This window comes from Somniosus microcephalus, chromosome 4 (assembly GCF_052327205.1).
Source record: "Somniosus microcephalus isolate GS21.2 chromosome 4, FLI_Smic_1.0, whole genome shotgun sequence".
Classification (NCBI taxonomy): domain Eukaryota; kingdom Metazoa; phylum Chordata; class Chondrichthyes; order Squaliformes; family Somniosidae; genus Somniosus; species Somniosus microcephalus.
Genome location: NC_140990.1, coordinates 87,853,504 through 87,861,277, shown reverse-complemented (window position 1 = coordinate 87,861,277; position 7,774 = coordinate 87,853,504).

The following is a 7,774-nucleotide window of genomic DNA, read 5'->3' as shown; positions in this document are numbered from 1 at the left end:
CCCCTACTCTCCAACCCCCCTCACCCCAACTCCTGTTTCACCCCTCTCTCCAACTCCCCTCACTCCAACTCCGCTTTCACCCCTACTCTCCCAACCCCCTCACCCCAACTCCTGTTTCACTCCTACTCTCCAAACCCCCTCACCCCAACTTCTCTTTCACCCCTACTCTCCAACCCCACTCATCCCAACTCCTCTTTCACCCCTACTCTACAAACCCCTCATCCCAACTCCTCTTTCATCCCTAATCTCCAACCCGCCTCACCCCAACTCCTCTTTCACCCCTACTCTCCAATCCCATCACCCCAACTCCTCTTTCACCCCGACTCTCCAAACCCCTCATCCCAACTCCTCTTTCACCCCTACTCTCCAACCCGCCTCACCCCAACTCCTCTTTCACCTCTACTCTCCAACCCGCCTCACCCCAACTCCTCTTTCACCCCTACTCTCCAACCCCCTCAGCCCAACTCCTTTCACCCCTACTCTCCAACCACCTCACCCCAACTCCTCTTTCACTGCCACTCTCCAACCCCTCAGCCCAACTCCTCTTTCAACGCTACTCTCCAACCACCTCACCCCAACTCCTCCATCACCCCTGCTCTCCAACACCCCTCACCCCAACTCCTCCTTCTCCCCAACCTCCCTCACCCCAAATCCTCTTTCACCCCTACTCTCCATTCCCCTCACCCAACTCCTCTTTCACCCCGACTCTCCATCCCCCTCACCTCAACTCCTCTTTCACCCCTACTCTGCAACCCCCTCACCCCAGCTCCTCTTTCACCCCTACTCTCCAAACCCCCTCACCCCAACTCCTCTTTCACCCCTACTCTGCAACCCCCTCACCCCAACTCCTCTTTCACCCCTACTCTCCAACCCCCTCACCCCAACTCCTCTTTCACCCCTACTCTCCAACCCCCTCACTCCAACTCCTATTTCACCCCAACTCTCCAAAACCCCTCACCCCAACTCCTCTTTCACCCCTACTCCCCAACCCCCCTCACCCCAACTCCTCTTTCACCCCTACTCTCCAACCCCCCTCACGCCAACTCCTCTTTCACCCCTACTCTCCAACCCCCCTCACCCCAACTTCTCTTTCACAACGACACTCCAACCCCCCTCACCCCAACTCCTTTCACCCCTACTCTCCAACCCCCTCACCCCAACTCCTCTTTCACCCCTACTCTCCAAACCCCTCACCCCAACTCCTCTTTCACCCCTACTCTCCAACCCCCTCAGCCCAACTCCTCTTTCATGGCGACTCTCCAACCACCTCACCCCAACTCCTCTTTCACCCCTACTCTCCAACACCCCTCACCCCAACTCCTCCTTCTCCCCAACTCTCCAACCTCCCTCACCCCAACTCCTCTTTCACCCCTACTCTCCAACCCCCCTCACGCCAACTCCTCTTTCACCCCTACTCTCCAACCCCTCACCCCAACTCCTCTTTCACCCCGTCTCCAAACCCCTCACCCCAACTCCTCTTTCACCCGTAATCTCCATCCCCCTCACCTCAACTCCTCCTTCACCCCTACTCTCCAACCCCCTCACCCCAACTCCTCTTTATCCCTGCTCTCCAAAACCCCTCACCCCAACTCCTCTTTCACCCCTACTCTCCAATCCCCTGACCCCAACACCACTTTCACCCCTACTCTCCAACCCCCCCTCACCCCAACTCTCCTTTCACCCCTACTCTCCAAACCCCTCAACCCAACTCCTCTTTATCCCTGCTCTCCAAAACCCCTCACCCCAACTCCTCTTTCACCCCTACTCTCCAACCCCCTCACCCCTACTCCTCTTTCACCCCTCCTCTCCAACCCCCCTCACCCAACTCCTCTTTCACCCCTACTCTCCAACCCCCCTTCACCCCAACTCCTCTTTAATCCCTACTCTCCAATCCCCTCACCTCAACTCCTCTTTCACCCCTACTCTCCAATCCCCTCACCCCAACTCCTCTTTCACCCCTACTCTCCAACCCCCTCATCCCAACTCCTCTTTAATCCATACTTTCCAACCCCCCTCACCCCAACTCCTCTTTCACCCCTACTCTCGAACACCCCTTACCCCAACTCCTCTTTCACCGCTACTCCCCATCCCCCTCACCTCAGCTCCTCTGTCACCCGTCCTGTCCAACACCCCTCACCCCAACTCCTATTTCACCCCAACTCTCCAAAACCCCTCACCCCAACTCCTCTTTCACGCCTACTCTCAAACACCCCTTACCCCAACTCCTCTTTCACCCCTACTCTCCAAACCCCTCACCCCAACTCCTATTTCACCCCTACTCTCCAACCCCCTCACCCCAACTCCTCTTTCACCCCAACTCCCCAACCCCCCTCACCCCAACTCCTCTTTCACCCCTACTCTCCAACCCCCCCTCACCCGAACTCTTTCACCCCCACTGTCCAGCTCCCTCACCACAACTCCTCTTTCACCCTACTCTCCAACCCCCCTCACCCCAACTTCTCTTTCATAACTACACTCCAACCCCCCTCACCCCAACTCCTTTCACCCCTACTCTCCAACCCCCCTCACACCAACTCCCCTTTCACCCCTACTCTCCAACCCCCCTCACCCCAACTCCTCCTTCACCCCTACTCTCCAACCCTCTCACCCCAACTCCTCTTTCACCCCAACTCTCCAACCCCCCTCACCACAACTCCTCTTTCACCCCTACTCTCCAACCCTCTCACCCCAACTCCTCTTTCACCCCTACTCTCCAACCCCCTCACCCCAAATCCTTTCACCCCTACTCTCCAACCCCCCTCACCCCAACTCCTCTTTAATCCCTACTCTCCAATCCCCTCACCCCAACTCCTCTTTCACCCCTACTCTCCAACCCCCCTCACCCCAACTCCTCTTTAATCCCTACTCTCCAACCCCCCTCACCCCAACTCCTCTTCCACCCCTACTCTCCAACCCCCCTCACCCCAACTCCTCTTTCTCCCCTACTCTCCAACCCTCCTCACCCCAACTCCTATTTCAGCCCAACTCCTCTTTCACCCCTACTCTCCAACCCTCCTCACCCCAACTCCTCTTTCACCCCTACTCTCCAACCCCCCTCACCCCAACTCCTCTTTCTCCCCTACTCTGCACCCCCCTCACCCCAACTCCTCTTTCACCCCTACTCTCCAACCCCCTCACCCCAACTCCTCTTTCACTCAAACACTCCGAACCCCCTCACCCCAACTCCTCTTTCACCCCTACTCTCCAACCACCCTCACCCAAACTCCTCTTTCACCCCTACTCCCCAAAGCCCTCGCCCCAACTCCTCTTTTACCCCTACTCTCCAACCCCCCTCACTCGACTCCTATTTCACCCCTACTTTCCAACCCCCTCACCCCAACTCCTCTTTCACCCCTACTCTCCAACCCCACTCACCCCAACTCCTCTTTCACCTCTACTCTCCAACCCCCTCACCCCAACTCCTCTTTCACCCATACTCTCCAACCCCCCCACCCCAACTTCTCTTTCACCCCTCCTCTCCAACCCCCCTCACGCGAACTCCTCTTTCACCCCTACTCTCCATCCCCCCTTCATACCAACTATTCTTTCACCCCTACTCTCCAATCCCCGCACCCCAAGTCCCATTTCACCCCCACTCTCCAACCCCCTCACCCCAACTCCTCTTTCACCCATACTCTCCAACCCCCCCACCCCAACTTCTCTTTCACCCCTCCTCTCCAACCCCCCTCACGCGAACTCCTCTTTCACCCCTACTCTCCATCCCCCCTTCATACCAACTCCTCTTTTACCCCTACTCTCCAACCCCTCAGCCCACCTACTCTTTTCACCCCTACACTCCAATAACCTCACCCCAACTCCTCTTTCACCCATACGGTCCAACATCCCTCACTCCAACTCCTCTTTCACCCCTACTCTCCAACTCCCCTCACCCCAACTCCTCCTTCACCCCGACTCTCCAACCCCCCTCACCTCAACTCCTCTTTCACCCCATTTCTGCAAAACACCCCTCGCCCCAACTCCTCTTTCACCACTACTCTCCAACCCCTCACCCCAACTCCTCTTTCACCACTACTCTCCAACCCCCCTTGCCTGAACTCCTCTTTCTACCCCACTCTCCATCACCCTCACCCCAAATCTTCTTTCACCCCTACTCTCCAACCCCTCACCCCAACTCCTCTTTTACCCCTAGTCTCCAACCCCTCAGGCCAACTCCTCTTTCACCCCATACCCCCTCACCCAAACGCTGCTTTCACCCCTACACTCCAACCCCCCTGACCGCAACTCCCCTTTCACCCCTCCTCTCCAATCCCCCTCACCCCAAATCCTCTTTCACCTCTACTCTCCAACTCCCCTCACCCCAACTCCTCTTTCACCCCTACTCTCCAACCCCCTCACCCCAACTCCTCTTTCACCCCTACTCTCCAACCCCCTCACCCCAACTCCTCTTTCACCCCTACTCTCCAAACCCCCTCACCACAACTCCTCTTTCACCCCTGCTCTACAACCCTACTGGCCCCAACTCCTTTCACCCCCACTCTGCATCACCCTCACCCCAAATACTTTCACCCCTACTCTCCAAACTCTCACCCCAACTCCTTTCATCCCTACTCTCCAACCCCTCACCACAACTCCTCTTTTACCCCTACTCTCCAAAACCTCACCCCAACTACTTTCACCCCTACTCTCCAACCTCCCTCACACCAACTCCTATTTCACCCCTACTCTCCAACCAACCACACCCCAACTACTCTTTCACCCCTACTCTCCAACACCCCTCACCCCAACTGCTTTCACCCCTACTCTCCAACCCCTCTGACCCCAACTCTGCTTTCACCCCAACTCTCCAACCCCACTCACCCTAATCTGCTCCGACGATGCCACCTTCCACACCAGTGCTTCAGACATGTCTTCCTTTTTCCGCAACCGAGGATTCCCCTCTACCGTGGTTGACACTGCCCTCGACCGTGTCAGTTCTATCTCCCGCACCTCTGCCCTCACCCCTGCCCCTCCCTCCCGGAACCACGATAGGGTTCCCCTTGTCCTCACCTTTCACCCCACCAGCCTCCACAGTCAACGGATCATCCTCCGGCATTTCCGCTACCTCCAAAGTGATCCCACCACCAAACGTATCTTCCCCTCCCCTCCCCTTTCAGCATTCCGCAGGGACCGCTCTCTCCGAGACACCCTAGTCCACTCCTCTATCACCCCAAACAGCCCTTCCCCTTCGCCTGGCACTTTCCCGTGCAAGCGGAGGAGATGTAACACCTGCCCCTATACCTCCCCCCTCCCCACTGTCCAGGGCCCCAAACACCCCTTCCAGGTGAAACAGCGATTTACTTGTACTTCTCGCAATCTAGTATACTGTATTCGCTGCTCACGATGCGGTCTCCTCTACATTGGGGAGACCAAACGCAGATTGGGTGACCGCTTTGCGGAACACCTCCGTTCAGTCCGTAAGGGTGACTCCGAGCTTCCGGTCGCCTGTCATTTCAATTCACCGCTCCATTCCCACTCGGACCTCACCGTCCTTGGCCTCTTGTACTGTTCCACGGAAGCTCAACGTAAACTCGAGGAACAGCACCTCATCTTCCGATTAGGCACTCTGCAGCCTTCCGGTCTCAATATCGAGTTCAACAATTTCAGATCATAACCTCGGCCCCCATTTCATTTTCACTTATATTTTTCCACTCCTTTCCTTTCCCCCCCCCCCCTTTCTTTTTGTTTCTCTCTCACACCTGGCAGCTATCTTTTGCCCTGCCAGTACACTTTACACCTAATCACAGCCTATTACCATCTCGTCTAGCTTCTAATCTCTTTCACTTCTGTTGGTTCTTTTATTCTTTTGTCCGATCGCAGCCCTGCCTTCGATCTAGTTCCTTTTCTCTCCAGTTTTGAAGAAGGGTCAAACCCGAAACGTCAACTCAAATTTCTCTCCACGGATGTTGCCTGACTTGCTGAGTTTTTCAAGCATTTTCTGTTGTTATTCCACTCACCCTAACTCCACTTTCACCCCTACTCTCCAAACCCCATCATCCCAACTCCTCTTTCACCCCTACTCCCCAACCCCCCTCACCCCAACTCCTATTTCACCACTACTCTCCAACCACCTCACCCTACCTCCTCTTTCACACCTACTCTCCAAACCCCGCACCACAACTCCTCTTTCACCCATACTCACCAACCTACCACACCCCAACTCCTCTTTCACCCCTACTCTCCAAACCATCTCACCGCAACTCCTTTTTCACCCCTACTCTCCAAACCCCATCATCCCAACTCCTTTCACCCCTACTCCGCAACCCCCTCACCACAACACCCCTCACCCCAACTCCTTTCACTGCTACTCTCCACACCCCGCACCCCAATTCCTCTTTCACCCCTACTCTCCAACCCATCTCACCCCATGTCTCCAAACCCCGTCACCCCAAATCCTCTTTCACCCCTACTCTCCAAACCATCTCACCCCAACTCCTTTTTCACCCCTACTCCCCAACCCCCCTCACCCCAACTTCTTTCACCCCTACTCTCTACACCCCGCACCCCAACTCCTATTTCACCCCTACTCTCCAACCACCTATTTCACCCCTACTCTCCAACCACCTCACCCTACCTCATCTTTCACACCTACTCTCCAACCCCCCTCACCCCAACTCCTATTTCACCCCTACTCTCCAACCACCTATTTCACCCCTACTCTCCAACCACCTCACCCTACCTCATCTTTCACACCTACTCTCCAACCCCTCTCACCCCAACTCCTATTTCACCCCTACTCTCCAACCACCTATTTCACCCCTACTCTCCAACCACCTCACCCTACCTCATCTTTCACACCTACTCTCCAACCCCTCTCACCCCAACTCCCCTTTCACCCCTACTCTCCAACCCCCTCACCCCAACTCCTCTTTCACCCCTACTCTCCAATCACGCCTCACCCTATCTCCACTTCCACCCCTACTCTCCAATCCCCCTCACTCCAAATCCTCTTTCACTCCTACTCCCCAACCCCCTCACCCCAGCTCCTCCTTCACCCCTACTCTCCAGCACCCCCTCACCCCAACTCTCCAACCCCCTCTCCCCAAATCCTTTCACCCCTACTCTCCAATCCCCCTCACCCCAATCCTCTTTCACTCCTACTCCCCAACCCCCTCACCCCAGCTCCTCCTTCACCCCTACTCTCCAGCACCCCCTCACCCCTACTCTCCAGCACCCCCTCACCCCAACTCTCCAACCCCCCTCACCGCAACTCCCCTTTCACCCCTACTCTCCAACCCCCTCACCCCAACTCCTCTTTCACCCCTACTCTCCAATCACGCCTCACCCTATCTCCACTTCCACCCCTACTCTCCAATCCCCCTCACTCCAAATCCTCTTTCACTCCTACTCCCCAACCCCCTCACCCCAGCTCATCCTTCACCCCTACTCTCCAGCACCCCCTCACCCCAACTCTCCAACCCCCTCTCCCCAAATCCTTTCACCCCTACTCTCCAATCCCCCTCACCCCAATCCTCTTTCACTCCTACTCCCCAACCCCCTCACCCCAGCTCCTCCTTCACCCCTACTCTCCAGCACCCCCTCACCCCTACTCTCCAGCACCCCCTCACCCCAACTCTCCAACCCCCCTCACCCTAACTCCTCTTTCACCCCTACTCTCCAACCCCGTCACCCCAACTCCATTCACCCCTACTCTCCAGCCCCCTCACCCCAACTCCTCTTTCATAAGAACATAAGAACTAGGAGCAGGAGTAGGCCAATCAGCCCCTCGAGCCTGCTCCACCATTCAATAAGATCATGGCTGATCTGATCCTAACCT